Source organism: Lissotriton helveticus, chromosome 4_1, assembly GCF_964261635.1.
Source record: "Lissotriton helveticus chromosome 4_1, aLisHel1.1, whole genome shotgun sequence".
NCBI classification, from domain to species: domain Eukaryota; kingdom Metazoa; phylum Chordata; class Amphibia; order Caudata; family Salamandridae; genus Lissotriton; species Lissotriton helveticus.
The window spans coordinates 771,842,196-771,861,582 of NC_136063.1; positions in this window are offsets into that span (position 1 = coordinate 771,842,196).

Genomic DNA, 19,387 nt, shown 5'->3' on the forward strand with positions numbered 1-19,387 from the left:
AAGAACATGACTCAGATATGAGCTGTCCCACAAAGGATGTCAAGTGCTGAGCGGTCGGTGTCTGGCGGGAGCACCAACAAGCCTTGGAAAATGCAACCCACACATGAAGTCAGGAAGGTGCATAGTTGGGAACATCAAGGTCCAGGGGACTCACCACAAACAGGGTAGTCAGTCGGGCCCCGAGAAATGAGGAGAAACCAAAAGTAATAAGTTTGACCCTCAAATGGACCCACAGGCCAGAGACATTGGAGTCGAGAGAGGACATCAAGCAGCTCTCCAAAGGAGCAGGCTACGGTGCCCACAAGGTGATGTGGCCAAATATCTTGGTGGACAGAGTTGCCAGAGGTTGGGGCTACCTGGAGCCAAATGCACTTGTTGCAAAGTTGCCAACAAGCCTTTACGCTTGCAAAAGAATGCATACAACAGGGGTTTGGTTATTGCAGCCCCCACGTGGTGCACCTCTTTATAGTATATGGCTGTTTCACTGACAACCTGGGATAATGGACTCGGTAGGCTTCACAGGTGTCCTGCTGATGCAGGGGCACCCTTTCACGCAGAACCAAGCACCCTGCCTTCACGATTGTAAAGGCCTGCTATAGGGGTGACTTATAGGTTTTAAGTGCAATGACCCTTAGATATAGTAAACCTATATCTTTAGTAAGTGGTGCAGGCAACAACTTACAAAGGCTGCAATGGCAGGCCTGTAGTTCCTTTTTGAATAGTCTCTCATGGGTGGCATTATACATGCTTCAGCACATGGAAGACCTCTGGGGTACCTATGCCCTGGGTACATGGGTACCATATACTACGGACTGACAAGGGTACCCCAGTATCCAATCCAGAATGTACTAAAGTACTGAACACAACAGGTTTAGGAGAAAGCAGATAGATCGGGGTCCTTATTAGCAGGATCCCAGTCAGACTAGTCAAAAACCAGCATCGCATCAAGCAAAAAGTGGGGGTGACCATGCAGAAGGATCCTACCTTTCTACACCATGGAAGTCACCTTTTCCGATAGTCAGCACTCTAAAAAAGGTGACTTTTTATTGTATAACACTTTATGGCTCCCAGGGACACTATTTTTGTGATAAAGCTATCCTGATTGGGTGGCGTTGGCTCCTCAGTCTTATTTTATTGTCTAAAAGGCTTTCTCAGTGCCACTGGTTTCTTAGCACTGTGGGTATTTGAAAGGAGTGAGTGGTGTTGATCGCTTGGACCGCTGGGAATGATACAGATGGCTCGCCGAGGCAAGATGTAGTCTGAGTAGCAGCTACAAGATGCTGCTCCACCAGTCTGATCCCTAATGGAGTAAGAAGAGAAGCTTCTATGGCAAGAAACCTCGCCTAAAAAACTATACATCGTCGGGCAAGTCTTACCGCATGGGCCGACATTGCATCACAGCCTATGTCATCCTCATGTGAGTCAGAGATCAGAAGGAGCAGCGAGGAGTGCAGAGACGCCCGGCCCCGGTGTCGAGCCGCGAGCCGCGAGCCGCGCTGCTCAAGCATCTCCCGCATCCTCGCTCCACATCGCCCTGCGGCCACCTCCAGTGACGCGGCAGCCTAACGCAGCTCTTTCGGCATTCGGTGAGTTCCTTACGGCTCTGCCAGATACACTGATCAAAGGCAGCAACTGCAGCGGGTTCCAACAAAAAAAATCACAAAAGCGGGGGCTACATTGTTTCCAGGATTCCTCAACTACTGAAGAAAAGCAAGTAAGGATGTCGGGGCGAGGTGGTGGGAAAGCCGCAAAAGTCAAAGTCAGTCATTTACCAGCGCCTTTAATGACGGAAGCGGGACAGCAAACTCAGTCAGATCCCCTACCAAGGCGCCCAGAAACACAGGGGTTAAAAAGTAGGAAACATATTGATAATCTGAACTCCACTGAGAATGCTGAGCAGATGGCCAAGCAGGCAAAAAGACTACAAGCCAAAACAAACATTAAGCTTACAGACAATGCTCAGATCTCTAATTCTCAGCCATTAATATCTAATATGTTTGGCCCGGCTGTGGTGGAAAAAGCGCATTATGAACCTGCCATGCTGGGGATACCTGAGGGGCAGACTAACCTAACCACCAGTGCAGCAGCTGGAGAGACCTCACAGAAACCAGAGGCAGCAAACTCATCAATACCGGTCCTAACAACTTTAACTTCTGTGGAAAATACAGGAACAGTTCCTACCACACAGCCACATATGCGTGTAAATTGTGAGCAGATTCAGAATGACCCTCTAAATGCCCCTCTGGTCTTTCTCCAAAATCTGATACAATAACACCTGGGACAGAGCATGATGGTAAGGGGGCGCTTTCAAACCGTACAGACACTGAAACCGCTTCACAAAAGGCTCTAGTTAACTTAGGGATCGCTGCTACCCAACGGTTGGAAAACCCCAACAGCATTTAAAAACCCTACTCTGTCACAGATGAGTTAGAGAGGTACGAGACCGGTATTTCAACGTCCAGTGATGGTGAGAGGCAAGACTGGGGAAGTACAGACTCAATGGGCTCAGAGGACTCTTGGAAAGACACTGCACAAAAAAAGAAGTCGGAAAAGAAAAGGGAAAAACAAAAGAAATGAAGCAGACACAAGAGTGGGGGGACCACAGACCAAGGGAGTAGCGCCGAGCTCAGATGGGATTACTCATCCTCTCAGTTGGCGACTCCCTCAGATCAAACAGTATGCTCAGGCGGCAACCCCTCAACCATGGAAGACGGTAGAAGTGGAAACTCAGGACCCCCCAGAAATAAGGTGGACCCTTCCCTCACCGAAGTCCTGCACTCAATCAAAAGCTTTCAAGAAGAGGTTAAGATGAACAACGGGAAAAACCATCACGCCACTCAGAAACTACAGGGCACGATTAGGAAAGTGGGCTGAACCTGTGCAAAGATAGCTGATCGAATGTCATCGGTAGAAATGAACACCGAAAATTTGGAAAAGGACGTCTCCTCCCTCCAAGCACAGGGGAATTCGCATGATGGTATAGTAAAGGATTTAATGCTAAAGGTCGAGGCACAGGAGAACAGATCGCAACGCAATAATCTTCGCATTTTGGGGGTTCCCGAAGGAGCGGAAGGGAGTGATGTAAGGGCTTATATGATCACACTTTTTAAAGGAGCATTTCCAGAGCTGCAATCCTGGGATTTGGATACGGAGATACAACGCGCTCACCGCTTCCCATCAACCTCTTCTAAACTCCCTCTGTCTTCAGCACAATATCCTCATGAAATGCTAGTAAATTTTGGCAATTTTATCCTACGCCAGACACTTTTTGATCTATTGAGACACACCAGCAAGAGGGAGTTTAATGGCGTTACCTTTTTTAGTAGGCCTGATTTTGCCCATGCCACAGTTGGGCGAAGATGGAGGATGAGGCAACTCTTTGCCCCTTTTCAACAAATTGGGGCAACTGTATACTTACAAAACCCGGCATGCCTAAAAATCATCTTCAATGAGGTTACACGCAGTTTTTCTTCCGAAATTCAGGCCCAAGCCTCTCTGCGGGAGATTACAGAGTCTAGAAGAGACAGAACCAAGAATTGAATTACCCAATAGTATGCTTTAGGATTTAAAGCAGAGGCTTGAACTGATTGTTTATAGATAGAGACAGAGCCAAGGAATAAATTACTTCAAAACTAGCGCAATAATGCATGAAACAAGGGATATTTAAGCGAGCTCAGTGGCTATTAAATTGATTTGACTGTTAGCACAGGGGTTGGACCTGGGGAGGGGGGCACGGGACCCTGATTGCTACCTTTAGTCATCTGCGGCGATTTTAATGTTAACCTGCAAGCAGACAAGAACATAACCTGTGATTGAAATTGGACATTCAATGGACGAAAACCAAAAGTTTTTAAAGCCCTTAAGGCTTTATGAAAGGGAACAAGCACTCACCCAAATTTGGCACTCACAACACCCCACTGACTCCGTACATACCTTCTATTCTTTCCCACATAATAAGATGGTGAGATTAGACTATATCTTTGCATCTCAGTCCATTATTCTAGAGTGCTCAATAGAGAAGACTCCATGCATCGTGGCATACCTTAATCCCTTAGTGGTGGAAATAAGGGGGGTAACGGTGGCTAATAGAGATTTTGCTAACTGGACCTTTGAGCGATCCCTTCTCTTAAATGATGAGTACTCCAAGCACATGAAACACTGGATTCCGCAATTTATTAAGGATAATCTAGGTAGCACAGGGATTGAGGTTGTTTGGGATGCACTAAAAGCAACAATCAGAGGAGAGACACTTAGCTTTTCACTCACCTTAAATAGAGAAAAGCGTCAACTATTGGATAAATTGCAACTTCGGCTGGCTGAGGCTGAAGAAAACTTAATGACTTTTCTTAGGGATGGGGAGGACACAGCGGACGCGCAAGCAAGAATAATATCAGCAAAATCGGCCATCATGGGGGTAATCGCTAAAAGAGAGGCGGACAGATTAGTAACTGGAAAGAGGGAGGCATATAAATACAGTGAGCAGGTTGGACAAGACCTCGCGATTAGGGCAATAAAAAAGCCACCAGGAATATTATTACAGCTGTCAAAAACTCTGCGTAAGAAGTAGTTTCAGATGTAGAGGGCATTCGCAAGGAGTTCCTTGCTTATTATCAAGACCTATATACCGAGACGATCACTGCTCATTTAGATGATATTGCTAATTACCTAAACCATAATCCCAGCGGTGCAATTATCTCCTGAGGACCAGGCTCTACTAGATGAGCCCCCCCCAGTGGATTGACAGACTGCTCTGCACTAACTGTCTTCCCAATAATAAAGCCACTGGGTTGGATGACATTCCAGGTGAATTTTATAAAAGATTTTCCACGGAATTAAATGAGATCATGCTTCAGCTGTTAGCCCATCTATATAGTGGGGGGAAACCACCTGAATCATGGTCGCAAGCTAAAATCATTACATTCCTGAAAGAGAATAAATAAGCCCTTAATCCCGCCTCTTGCCGCCCCATAGCGCTGATAAATGCGGACAGTAAAATTTACTCTAAAATCTTGGCGGTTCGATTAGCAGGGTTAAATCAAAAAAGTCATATCCCCGAGACAGCACAGATTTATACCGCGACGTGGTACAGTAGACCATGTTAGGAGAACTATCCGTTCGATGCGGTGCACATCTCAGTAGATCCATTGGCACTCATTCTTATCGACACCGCGAAGGCTTTTGACAGGGTCTCCTGGCCTTTCTTATGGGAGACCCTGTCAACGGTTGGGATAAGTCACGGATATATACAAGCATTCACGCTGCTGTATTATCAACCCATCACAAGTTTATTTTTAAATGGATCACTAACCGATACTCGCTTGCTGGAAAGCAATCAGAAAATGAGTCCTATTATTTCACTTGGGTGGGAGACTGTTAGATCTGGGGGTCTCTAGTTGGCAGAGGTAGGTACCACTTTCAAAATAGGGACCCTTGCTTCTAGTCAGGGCAAAGGGGATACACTCTTTAGATAACCCCTGCTCACCCCCTTGGTAGCTTGGCATGAGCAGGCAGGCTTATCAAAGGCAATGTGTAAAGTATTTGTACCAACACTCACAGTAACACAGTGAAAACACCACAAATGGACTCCACACCAGTTTAGAAAAATAAAGTATGTTTATCTAAACTACACAAGACCAAAACAACAAAAATCCAACATACACAGTTCAAGAATATGATTTTAAAAGAGTTCTAGGGTTTGCGTCAAAATAATCCACAGTTAAGTCACGTTTAGCCAAAAGTACCTTTAGATGCGACAAAAGTTCCAAAGTGAAAGCTGCAGCATTGAAAAACAAGCAATGAGTCACTCCTGAAACCCTGGGGAGGCGATGCGACAGCCCTGCTGGACGCAGCAGGCGTGTTGCGACGAATCCGGTCTGTATGTGGAGGGAGGCGATACCCTGTATGGATTCCGGTGTGCGGGTTTTGTAGGAAGCGTCTCGCAAAGTTACGATGCGAGAATCTTCGGGACGGTGACGATCTCAGGTGCGGCGGCGAGACGCAGCGCAGCGTCGATCTTCTCCTCTCGCGGCCCCTCGATGCGATGGCTCTGCGACGACACTCGCAGAGACGTGAGCGGTCCGCAAGCAAGCGGTGTGGTGATCTCACCCAGCGACGACAGGCTCTGCAGCCATACTCGCAGCGATGGTAATCTTCCCGCACTGGAGCGATGCATTCCACAAGCGAAGGATGCATCGGTTCTTGCAGTGGCAACAGGCGCTGCGACGATCTTCGCGGCGGCGGGAATTTCCTTGCACTGTCGGAGATGCGCTCCGCAAGTGAGCGATGCGTGAACATTTTCAGATTGTCTTAGTTTCTCCTTGTCCAGCATCGCAAACATGTAAAACTTCCAGAGGCCCCACAACTGGATCAAGCACTCTAGGAAGGACAGAACTCCCTCAGTAGAGTTCAGGGGGGAAGCTGGGGGTGAAGTCCTTTTGTTCCTGGGACTTCTTAACAGGGATCCTGCTCTACTCAGGCCCTTGGAGATCTCTTCAAGCAAGGGGACAAAGCAACAGCAAAGTCCTTCCCCTCTCCTTGGCAGCAAAGCAACTGCAGGTCAGCCCACAAATACAAAGCGGGAACAGTCCTTCCTCTTCAGTCTTCCAGCTTTCTCCTTGGCAGAGGTTCCTTCTTGATTCTAGGATGATCTCATTTTCTGTAGTCTGGGGTCCTGTACTCATACCCCAAAAAGTCTTGGTTCCCTTTGAGCAGAAGGGCTCTGAGCCCAGTCTGAACCAGTTCTGGGTGGTCCTTGAGCACTTTGTTTTCCTGGCTTCTCCTTTCCTTTCAGAGAGAGGGGCACGGTCGTCAGCTGCCCAGCAGGAAGTGGAACTAGCATTGTGGAAGGCAGGCACAGCCCTATTCAGGCCCAGGTGCTATCCCTTCCCACCACTCTAGATGCAGATGGAGCTATTCAGCCCAGGGATGGCCCAATCAGCCTCTGGGAGCCACCCAGCCTCTGTCACTCACAAGCCAGACAGTCAATTCACAAACAGGCCAAGGCACACAGAAAGGTCAGAAAAAGAAAACAGCCACCCTCTAAAAGTGCTGTTTTCAAACACAAGATTTAAAAAACATCTTTCCTAAAAGATGTGTTATTAAATTCTGAGTTCAGGGATACCAGACTTGTATGTCCTATCTTGCTCCTATAAGAAGATATGCAGGTAACCACTGCACACAGCATTCCCCATTATAGCCTATGGCAAGTTAGCCTTACAATAGTGAAAAAACGTAAATGGCTGTAATTCACTACCAGAGCACGTCACCCACACTAGTACATGCTCTACCTCTCACATACACTACACCCTGCCCAGGGGGTACCTTGAGCCTTTCATAGGGGTGTCCAATGTGTACAGAAAGGGCAGGGTAAGGACTGGTCAGTGGGGTCACTGGTCAGGCTGACATGGCAGTTCACAGACTGCACACAGGCACTGCGGTGGCAGGCCTGAGACAACATTTTAGGGCTACTCATGTGGTTGGCACAATCAGTGTTACAGGCCCACTAGTAGCATTTGAATCACCAGCCCTGGCACACTCAGTGCACTTTACTAGGGACTTCTTGGTAATACAAATATGCCAATCATGGATAACAAATTACAATAACAATTTACTCAGGGAGCACTTGCACTTTGACACTGATCAGCAGTGGCAAAGTGCCCAAAGCATCCAAACCAGCAAAAACGAAATCCAGCACAGCGTCAAAAATACAGGAGGTAGAGGCAAAGAGACAGGGGAAACCACGCCAAAGATGCCAGGTTTAACAGGGACAAAAGTTCTGGCCTATGCCGACGACATTGCCTTGGTGACTGCTAACCCCAAAATGGCTAAGGTCGAATTAGAGGCGGCTAGGTTTGGAAGCTTGTCTGGCTACTTCCTTAATAGATCTAAAACCCAGATAATCTGTAAGAATGTTGACATGGGTCAGGACACAAGACAGGTTGAAAAAGCTACGTATCTTGGAGTGAAAGTTATGGCAACCGTTGAGAAGATAGTTGCGTGCAATATTGATCCCTTGATTGATAAAATCAAACCTGAATTAATCCGACTACACAAACTGCATCTTTAGATAATAGGGAGATGGAATCTAATTAAAATGCTTTTCTTTCGCAAATTTGTGTACTTTATAAGAGCTTTACCTCTAGAATTCAGTAATGTGTCTAAAAAAGATTGAAGACCTGTTCTCACGATTTATATGGGCCTATGAAAAACACAGGAGAGCTTACAAATTTATTTTGCTACTAAAAGAAAAGGAGGGCTGGCTCTCCCTAACATAAGACTTCATTATTGGGCAACCACTCTGTTAGAAATGGGGATCTCTGGTTGGCAAAGGCTTGCGCCAAAGCCAGGCAGAGACCACCACTCTACGCAGGGAAAGGGAGTTACACATCAAAGATAACCCCTGCTCACCCCCTTGATAGCTTGGCACGAGCAGTTAGGCTTATCTCTGGGGTGATGTGTAAAGCATTTGCACAACACACACAGTAACAACACACTAGGCACACCACAAAAGGAACTCCACACAAGGTTATATATATACAAATAGCCTTTGTATTATAATAAAACACATCAGATAGTAATCACACAATATACATTGTGCCAGCTGGCACGGGCAATATTTACACGGGGTTATTTACACATGACAGGGCCACGTGGGCCACTGTCAGAATTAGCACTTGGTAAAGAATAGTAAAAGTAAGAATATATATGAACATAGAACACAGCCAGTAATCAGTGGCAGACACTATACTCAGCATCAACCTGTAACATAAATCAGAACAGCCAGGTTCTGAGCTGGGATGGGGCAGTGAGCTAAATAACGGTGATGGATCAAGCCCTGATCTTTGGACTGGGTAAGAGTGGTCTGCTTAATTCAGACACTCTGTTCATCACCACCCCCTTTTCTGAATCGTTTTTGGCCACTATAGGTGTGGCAGGGTATACTCAGACATGAGTCCCTTGCTCACTGCTCCATCAGGATTCAAGCAAGCCAGGCCGACGAGGCTGAAATGCCAGAAACCGGTCCCGGGTAGCTTGTCTCCTTTCTGGTGAAGAATTGGCTTGATAGTTTGGTCTGCCCTGTTCCCATGATGCACTGGGCCAAGGACAGACTAATTTGCATATAGCCAGGTTCTGAGCTGGGATGGGGCAGTGAGCTAAATAACGGTGATGGATCAAGCCCTGATCTTTGGACTGGGTAAGAGTGGTCTGCTTAATTCAGACACTCTGTTCATCACCACCCCCTTTTCTGAATCGTTTTTGGCCACTATAGGTGTGGCAGGGTATACTCGGACATGAGTCCCTTGCTCACTGCTCCATCAGGATTCAAGCAAGCCGGGCAGACGAGGCTGAAATGCCAGAAACCGGTCCCCGGTGGCTTGTCTCCTTTCTGGTGAAGAATTGGCTTGGTAGTTTGGTCTGCCCTGTTCCCATGATGCACTGGGCCAGGGACAGACTAATTTGCATATAGCCAGGTTCTGAGCTGGGATGGGGCAGTGAGCTAAATAACGGTGATGGATCAAGCCCTGATCTTTGGACTGGGTAAGAGTGGTCTGCTTAATTCAGACACTCTGTTTATCACCACCCCCTTTTCTGAATCATAAATCAGAACAGGCACAGTATCACATAAGGCGAGAACTCTATTCTGCGCCAACCTCATAAGCTAAAATAGGACAAACCACAATCTCCTAAACATAACTTGTATTAGGAAATAGACATAATAACATAACTTGCAGTAGGGAATAAATCAAACCTAGACCACAGTACAGAAATAAAACATAAGACAATAGGTAAAACCTAATAAGCATAAAAGCACATCCATAGCATAAATCAAGGTGCATAAATCATACTACAAACATCACATTTCCTAGCACCTATGAAATTACACAAGGGCCTTGCGCCCTATAAACCTAATAGTCCCCAGGGACAACTGGCCGTCTCTAAGGGGCTTGAATGCCCTCTGTCCACAAATTCAGGGCATGCTGCCTATGCAGCGACAGTCAAGGGGGCGCTCTTGGCACAAACCTAAACGTGGCAGCTGCCCACTACTTGCTGGGCAGCTGGAAGACTGAATGAAGGCCTAAACGTTGCAGCTGGCACTAAGTGCTGCACAGCTGTGCAGGCCAAGGTTGGGGCAAAGGAATGCGTCGCACTCCTGGATTCACAAGAACATGTCCCCTAAAAAAGAAATACCTAAACGGTGCAGCTGCCCACTACTTGCTGGGCAGCTGGAAAAGTTACCAAGCGGCAAGGGCTCTCACTGGCCCTTTAAGTAAATAGCTCCAAACGTTGGAGCCCTCTAGGCTCTGGCAATAACTATGCCCAGCTGTGGAGCCATCAGGCTCTAGGAATAATGATGCCTAAAACGTGAAAGAACTTGTCACCAAAATGTTGGAGCCGCCTAGGCCCTTCTAAGGATCAGGCCAGTAGTAGAGCCCCACAGGGCTCTGCAAACAACTCAGGCCCCTTTTACCACTAAAGCATGGGCTCCTCGGGGCTAACGTAAGCACTTATGGCGAAATGTTAGGGACACAGGCCCACACGGTCAACTACGGGCACCATTGGCCCTCGGGACCCCCCCTGGGTTCCTTTACACAAATAGCCCATCATTGGAGTGGCCCGCAACGGCGGGCCTGCTCATAAAGGCAAAGAGATACTGGCTCTGTTGGAGCGGCCCGCAATGGTGGGACCGCTCAGGAAACCAAAGGGGACAACCCCAAGCCCCCTCCTTACCGGGTTGCTCACTCTCCCTGTCGGCCGTCTACTCTAAGACTGCCATTCTCCTTTAATAGGGTGGGGCAGAAAACCGGTAATGTGCCTCGGGCCCCCTCTGCCTGCCGTCACCATACTGCTGCTGTCTGCGGGGCTCTCCCGGCGGCAGCGAGCAACTCTCTGAGGGGTAGGCTACCTCTAAATTAAGGCTATAAAGCAGGGTGGGCACCCGTCAATTATAAATAAATATAGGCGACATAAGAGCGGGTTGGGCACCCGCGAAACAACGATAAATGCGGGGGGCACCCGCATCAGGCCACAATGCGGGGGAATCTCTACGTTGGGGATTCCCTCGAAGAAGGGATCATTGCGCTCCTCCTCAGCTGCAGAAACGGCAAAAGGGGGAACAACGCTCCCCTGCATCAGGAAAAGAGCCAGGCGCTCTCAAAATAAAAGCCAGGTCCTGTAGAGTTTTAAAGGTGACGCAAAAAGGGTTCAAGGGCAAAGCAGGAGGATCCCAAGGAAATCAAGTCTTCAAGGCATCCAGGTGCAGGGCAGTGCCCAGGGATGCAAGCCTTCCCCTGAGCCCCAGCAGCAGCACACCCCTGGTAGATTCCAGTCCGAGAACAAGAACATATTCATGGGGTCACAGCCCCTTCTTTTATACACAAAAAATCCTTTTTGTAAAAGGTACAGGCAAGGGGAGAACCAGATGCAACTGGTTCTGGAGCACTTTGTTTTTCCCCTCTCCCTATTCACAAGACAGGCCAGGGACATCAGACGCACCACAGGAGGTGGAGCCAGCATTGTGGAGAGAAGGCACAGCCCTATTCAGGTACCAGGTGCAACTCCTCCCTCCCATCTACATGCAGATCTCCCTATTCACCACCGGGCAGAGTCACCCTGGCTCCTTGAGCCAAGCACACCAACCAGCCCCTGTCACTCACTAGCCAGACAGGCAATTCACATCTCACAGCACACAGAAATGACAACTTCTAAAAGTGGCACTTCTACACTAGACACAATAAATCTGCGCACACCTCTCTCTTTCCCTGATCAGTCTAGGGGTAGATCAGGAGATGCAAGGCAAACCTGGAGAGTAGTTGATTTTCATAGCCATGGCAATATACCGTATTTGCCTTGCCTCAGCCTGGCTGGATCCATCTCCCCCTGGGTACCACAAATGGCTAACACGATTGGTGGCAAATTATAATTTTGAAAAAGCCATCTAGGGAAAAAGAGGCATATGGTCCTGCAAGACAGGGCTAAAGATCTGTGAACCCCTGACTAAATGGTTTGGGAGATAATCCACTTCAAAAACTCATATAAAGCTGTGCCAACCCCCGGGGTTGGAGGGGAATTTCATTTTTTTTAAATGTGTGCATGATGAACAATTGCTGATTTAATATTAATTCTCATCTATGATAAGCAACTTATTTAAATATATATGCAACCTACCTGCGGTACCATGCTCTGTACTTATAAATTGTTTGCACAGTGATTGAAAAATGAAGCGGGATTTGTATCAGTGTATCAGTGTAATCATGCACCAAAAAAAAAATTACAAAATTCTATACAGATTCGTTGGCGTTGGCTCCTGAATCATATTTTATTGTCTAAAAGGCTTTCTCAGTGCCGCTGGTTTCTTAGCACTGCTGGTATCTGAAAGGAGTGAGTGGTGTTGGTCGCTTGGACCGCTGGGCATGATACAGATGGTACGCTAGGCCACTGGGTGAGATACATTTAAGGAAAAAGATTTGTACTCGGGTAACTATGTGTAACTTGTGTGTGGCCAAGAGGGGCTTGTTGTTCTTGAGTTATTCCCTTTGTTTCCTCAAACTATTGCTATAACCTTTGTCCTGGAGCCGATAAAAGTCATAATTTTTTCTATGTCAGTTTTTGTTGAGATTGATATGATGTATATGTGATATTATATGTGATGTTATGATGCAAACTGTATTTTGTATAAAAATTGATTAAAGATAATCATAAGTGTTGTGTGTTTACGTTGATGGCTTAATTTTTCACATGAGGAAAGTGCTATTTCTCACAAATAGTATTTGACTCTAAAAGTCGATATTGTTCAGATACTGTTGTTGTTGACAATTGAACTTTTCACCTATGTTGCAACCCTTCACATGTATTGGTATTTGTGTTGATGACATTTTCATATTGAATTGTTTATGCATCTGTAGATCACGCTGAACTCGTAGTAACTTATTTACAAGAAGTACATCATGTACATTTTTCCCCATGATTAGACCAAAATTAAAGATTCCCCAAAAAAGAAGCTACGGTATACTTTGTCCACTAAAACTACCAGACTTTATCCTGAAACAGGCCACGGCCAAGGAACCGTTGCTATTTGATAATGCCTGCATCCTGATATTTCCGGACTATACGAAGCTGATCCAGCAACGAAGACAATAATTCCTGGCGGCCAAAGTTCGTCTTTGGGATATCCAGCTTCCCTATGCCTTGTTGTATCTGTCCAGGCTGCAGGTGATTCATCAGTCTCGCACCCATTTCTTTGATTCACCGGAGGACGTCTTCCAGTGCACAGATGAGACGGTGCGGCTTCATCCTCACACGCCGCCCCGGAGGGAGTCAGATCTTCATCCAGCGAGGCGGCACGGAAGCAGCCCAAACTGAAGTCAAAGGGAAATAGACGCTCCAGGTCCAGACGTCAATCTCAGTCATGCGGTGCTTCTTCCCGGGCTGAGTCGGCCCCTCAGCAGGACACATCGGCGGCCTAACTGATATAGGTGGCCACAGTCCCATGGGTCTTTGAAGCTTGTTGGGGTCTGCGGGCTACACCCGCCGTGACAACTAGTTCATCGTTCTTGAGGTATAGGGTTGGGGTTTGTTGGGTTGTGGATTTTGTCCTATGATCACACTGTTCTACACTAATTTAGAGCCACCGTGCACATACCACATACTTTTTTATTCACCACTGATTTGCATCAGGACCTCACATGGCATCCCCGTCGGGTAGCTAAAGGGATCCCTCCGAGACCCTTCGGATAGTAAGCTGGAACGTCAGGGTGCGCTCAACAAGATCAAACTTGGGGCTATACTCAAGCAGGCAAAAAGGGCCCATGCCGACATTCTCATGCTACAAGAGACGCACCTCATAGGGACAAAGGCACTATGCTTTCAAAACTATGGCTACGTCCAGGTGTTCCACTCGGGGATGTATGTCATCATAACACATGCTTTTACTATGCATGCTTTTACAATGCAGGTTTTACAACGCAAGTTGTTACAACGACTTGCGTTGGGGGGCGCTGGATAGTGGAATAGTTTCCAACTCCAGTCCCCGTGGATAGTAGGGAAGGGTTTGGATAGTAAATTAAACTATTCCCTATCCTGCAGCGCCCTCCAGCGTAATTCGTTGTAATGACTTTCTTTGTAAAGCCTGCGTTGTAAAGGTACTGCGTAGTGAAAGTTGCGTCGTAAAGGATGTTTCCCCCTCTCGGGGTTCGTAATGGGGTCTCAGGGGTTTGTGATCCTGATTCATCATCAGGGTCCTTATACACATGTTAAGACGTGGGCGGATAATCAGGGCAGATATCTGTTCCTCCAGGGCACTGTGGGTGCAGAGACTATGGCACTAGGGTGTGTCTATGCCCCCCACTGCTCTCCTGGCGGCTGGTAGAGAGACTTATGACCCTGTGGGCAAATATACCAGATAGCCTGTCTGTAGTAAGGGGGGATTGGAATGATGTGATGGATGTTGCCAGAGATCGCTGGAGGCCCGGGATCTACGGATGTCCGCCAATCAACTAAACTGCATTCTCTGGTGAGGGGGCTTGATTGGGTGGACCCTTGGCGCCAACTACGCGATACAGTGCAGGGATACACTTACCTTTCGGCGGTTCACGATTCCTATTCCCACCTTGATTATTTATTTGTCCCCCGGGTGATGGCAGGCATAGTGGTGGAGGCAGATATCCTTCCAACAGGACTATCGGACCACTCGCCGGTGGCCCTCACCTTACAGGCGGGCTGGGTGCGACAGCCTTTTCGTGGTGCCTTTCGCCCTGAAACCTACAGAAAGACGAATATAGGGAGCACATAGAGGGTGCCTTTGACCAATACCTGACACTCCACAAATGCTCGGTGGTTGGGGCTGAACCTCTGTGGGAAGCAATGAAGATCACAATACGGGGTGTGGACATTTCCTTCTGTGCTGCAGCCCGTAGAGCATGTAGGGAGTCCCTTTTATGATCTGAAGCTAACCACATGCTAAGAACTGACAGATCTCGGGCATGTTGCAACCACCAACAACACTTGACAGCAACACAGCCCTTCCTCCAACAGTACCATGCATGTGTAGGTTTCATGACACAAATTCACACCAGTGTTATCTAGCAGCAGCATGGGCATTTTCACACTTCCATATGAACAAATGCCCTGCCGTGGACGGAGCCTGGAGGAGGCCACCACATGCTGACCCATTGTCATTTTGTACCTGGCAATCAGCCCCACACAGAATGATAATGGGCGGGGTGGGGCTGCTCTCATGCTCCCAGGAGGAGCGCGAGGTGGCCCCTTCAGGGAGCTGAGGCCTTTCACAGGGGAACAGCTCTGTTCCCTGACAGGCCCGAAATGACGGACAAAGGGCGTCCATAAATGGCATCCTCACGGACAACGGACGAGAGGTCCAATTTACGGATGGTTCGTGAAATTTACGGACGGTTGGTCACCCTAAGTGCAGCCAGGAGGACGGCTGGTGGCACCCATAGATCCCTAGCTAAAAACTGATGTGATCAGGGCGTGGTCAACCGCAGAGAAATGTGGCCGGACACCAGCGCAGCTCTGACACAACACACCCGGCAAGATCAATACCCGTAAGCATATATGGCATGTAACGAGCTGTCACCGAGGCTATTAGTGCCAGCAACTACTGGGAACGTCCCAAACCAATGCGGTGTTAATAGGGCTCTGCAAACCGAAGATAAGCCCCTGGCCTGTTAAAACGGCATGCTGCTGGGGTGGGTAGGAACAACCTCGACAACGAGAAAAGGTGATCAAGGTGGGCGCGGAGCAGCACTTTCCCTAACGGTGTGTGAGATTCAGCACAGCTTTGGAAGAGTGCCCGACCTGGGGTCGGCTGGGTCCAAAAACCTTGTGTGTGCCAGTGGTGACGACCGGCTAAGAAGGGCCCTGAAGCAGACTGTGATTGGGCCGGGTGACGGAGTGCTGAATCGCCCTGACAGTGGCATTGGTCGCCCGGACAGAAGAAATGCGCACATCAGTGACGGGTGAGGAGCGATGAGTGGGGCCTATCCTTGCCACTGACCCCTGGACCTGGCCTGATCCTGACGACCTTCATACAGAATGATGAATGGAGTGAGGGGGCCAGCGATGGACCGGAGGAAATATTGTGCATGGCTGTGAGGAGTGTGAAGTAGCCCGGCACCCCAGGCTGAAGGCATGGCAGTGTTCTGTGAACTATCCAAGTAGGAAGGGATGCCCTATGGGAGGCATATACTGCACCATCAAAAATAGTTGGCTCGGCTACGTGGAACCGGGGCATGTTGCCGCCGACCGAACAGCACTCCCATAGTGCCTGAAAGCTGCAAGGTCAGGTGGCACCCAGATGAGCATTGATGATCTGGGGACACAATTGCTGAACGCTGCCTGGGATGCAGTGCGGACTCTGGGATAGTCCTGCGGAGGCTTCCACAGATTGAGAGAGGGCCCTGGACCCCCCGGACTGGAGAAAGGTGCACAGGCGATTGGCTTGGGTACAGATCAGGGTGTGATGGGCAAAACCCGACAGGCCAGACAAGGCATCTGCCCTGAAGTAGGCGGCAGTGAGTAGCCTGTTAGACCCAGGTGGCCGGGCCCATACTGGAGGTGTAATGGTGAGCGGGAAAGGTGGCCGCACGGCTACGCAGACAAAGTTCAACAAATACACATTGCAGAAAGGAATGGATGCAAAGGATAAGGGTCCTGAGGGCACGCAAGATACAGTATAGCAGGTTGAAGGCCAACCTGACCTGACCTTAAATGACATCATGCTGGCTATCACTACGGTAGGAATGTCCTTAATAACCAGGATGGACATTGTTTTGTCCGAGGTATCCCTTATCAGGGCGGACTTCCACAATATGAACACGAGAAATAAGGAAGTGGAGGCCACTTCGCGTGAATTGACCAATGATTTCGCCATACTTAAAAACAAGTTAAAGAACTCCAGGCCAGTGCTAGTAGGATGGAAGCGCAGCTGGACTATTATGAGGGGAGGGCCAGGGATGACGTGAGAATTCTTAGCGTACCTGAACGTGCGGAGGGACAGGAGGTGATGGACTCGTTTATCGAAGACCTCATAACACAGCACTTACAGCCGAAAGGCCTGTCCTAATTCGTCTCTGTAGAGCATGCACATAGGGTCCCGGGTGGTAGGCTGAAGTCTGGAGTGCCCCTAGACCCATTATAGCGCGAATATTCAATTTCCGGGATAGATCTGTTATCTTACAAAATGGCACGTTACGCATCCCGGTCCACCTGGAAAACAATGTAATCACATTTTTCCTGGACTTTACATTGAAAGTGCAAACAAAATGTCGTAGTTACCTTGAAGTTAAACTTGCACTGCGTGAAAAATAACTCAAGTATGCAATGATGTTCACTGCCACGCTAAGGGTCGAATCTGATGGCAAGGTATGGTTTTTCAGCAGCCCGGAAAAAACATGTGAGTGGTTGGACAGTTGCCGTGTGGCTGGGAACCACCCCCCACCGTGAGTTACGCAGTCAAATAAGCAAACCCAAGCCAGGAAATGGAATTGTGAGTAAACCAGGCAGTGGCATGGACTGGAACGTTCAAGGAGGCGATTCCTATGAGTAACAAACTGCAGCCATCAGAGGATCAGTAAGTGACCAGGGGGGTCACTCCCCTTGTCATTTGGAACTCAACCAGGGGTGCGTAAGACTCTAATGAACAGGTTAGAGAAGTCGAGGACTCCTGCACAAGTATCCTGATGGTACTGTATGTATGTAACTTTACCAGGATCAAGCACGACGGGTGGCCAGGTGTGAGGGATCTCCATGTTAGTTTAAATGAGACACTATGCGCTACTGGCGCTCTGCAAATTGGGGTGGTAGGACGTTTGGAAGGGCTTCTTGTTACTGTGTCTATAAGATATGCGCAATGTTTGCTGTTTTTCAGTTCCATCTGAAGATGCATGGACATAGGTAGGCAGCAGGGATTTTCCCTGGGATGCAGGGGGGCTGGGGTGGGCAGTGAACACACGTGAGGAGCAAATAGATCACCGAATTTTATGGCACGCCAATCTGTGATGTCATTGAAAATCCTGTTGTGGAATTCTCAATGTACTGGGGGACAAATTAAATGGACCACAGTATCTCAATACCTACGTAGACATGCCCCTGCCCTTATTCTTCTTCAGGCGTATCATCTAAGTGGTCACCATTACCTGGCGTTAAATCAGTGTGGGTAAACTCTCTGGGCACATGCAGGCTTTACATCGGGCTCCAGGGGGGTAGCGATCCTGTTTAAAAATATAGTTCTGTTCCTCCCGGGTTATGTCTGGCAGGACCCACTCGAGAGGTTTGTGGCCCTCGCAGCGACATGGGAGGGACGGCATCTAAATTTGTGCTCCGTATACATCCCCCCTAGGTTACATGCGGACACTTTCCCAGAATTAAGCACTACACTTGTATATGCCAGCCAGGATGTTAGTATTGGGTGGGGACATGAATAATGTGATGTCCCAGGAATGGGACAGGTCTGCAAAACAAAGTAGGGTCTGATGTGGCAGAGCCGCTGCGGTCGTTTGCTTCGCGAGGGGCTTGTCAGACTTGTTGAGACTGAATTATTCTTCCTGCAGGTAATACACACACATTTCCGCTGCACACGGCATTGGGTCTCGATAAGACTATATTTTCATACAGTGCACCCAAGCGGGACACTTTCGTGGTGCCCATCACGTGGCGGGAGGTATATCTGCCACTACCTGGTGGAGATCATGCTTCATGGCCCTATTAGAGACTTCACACTCCCCCCCCCGAATTGCACCCTGGCACCTCAAGGATAGGGACTTTCAGGACAAAATCAGGAAGCACACTCAACAATACTTCGACGAGAGCACAGGGTCTGTTGACTCTCACTGCACTCTGTGGGAAGCATATAAAGTGGTGATTAGGGGTTACACTCAAGCTGAGGTGGGTATAAAAAAAAAATGTGCTCCAAATATAATGAACTGGAGCAGGAGATAGTGGCCTCGGAGCGGGAACAGATGGGGGAGGCACCTGATACTCAGGATCTGCTCCTGCAGGGTTGCCTTAAGCAGAAGGAACTGAGGGATCTGTGGGAGGAAGCGGCGCGCCATCATGCCCTGGCCACGCACAGACGATTATATGATGTTGGTGAGAAAGCGAGCTGATTAATTGCATGGCTGGAGAGGCGAGATCGTGACTGGGACTGGGGCGCAGTGCTCCCACCAAGCACAGGAGGGTCTATCTGCTTCGGCGTGGACATCCCGGGGGAGTTTGCAGCATAATATGAGAAGGTTTACCAATCAGTACCTACCAGGTCACTCAATGAGTCTGTGGAACTGCTGGCGGATCTGTCCTTGCCAAATGTGATATCGGGAGGACAGGGACGACATAGACCAAGACTTAATGGTGGAGGAAGGAGAAGGGGCCATGA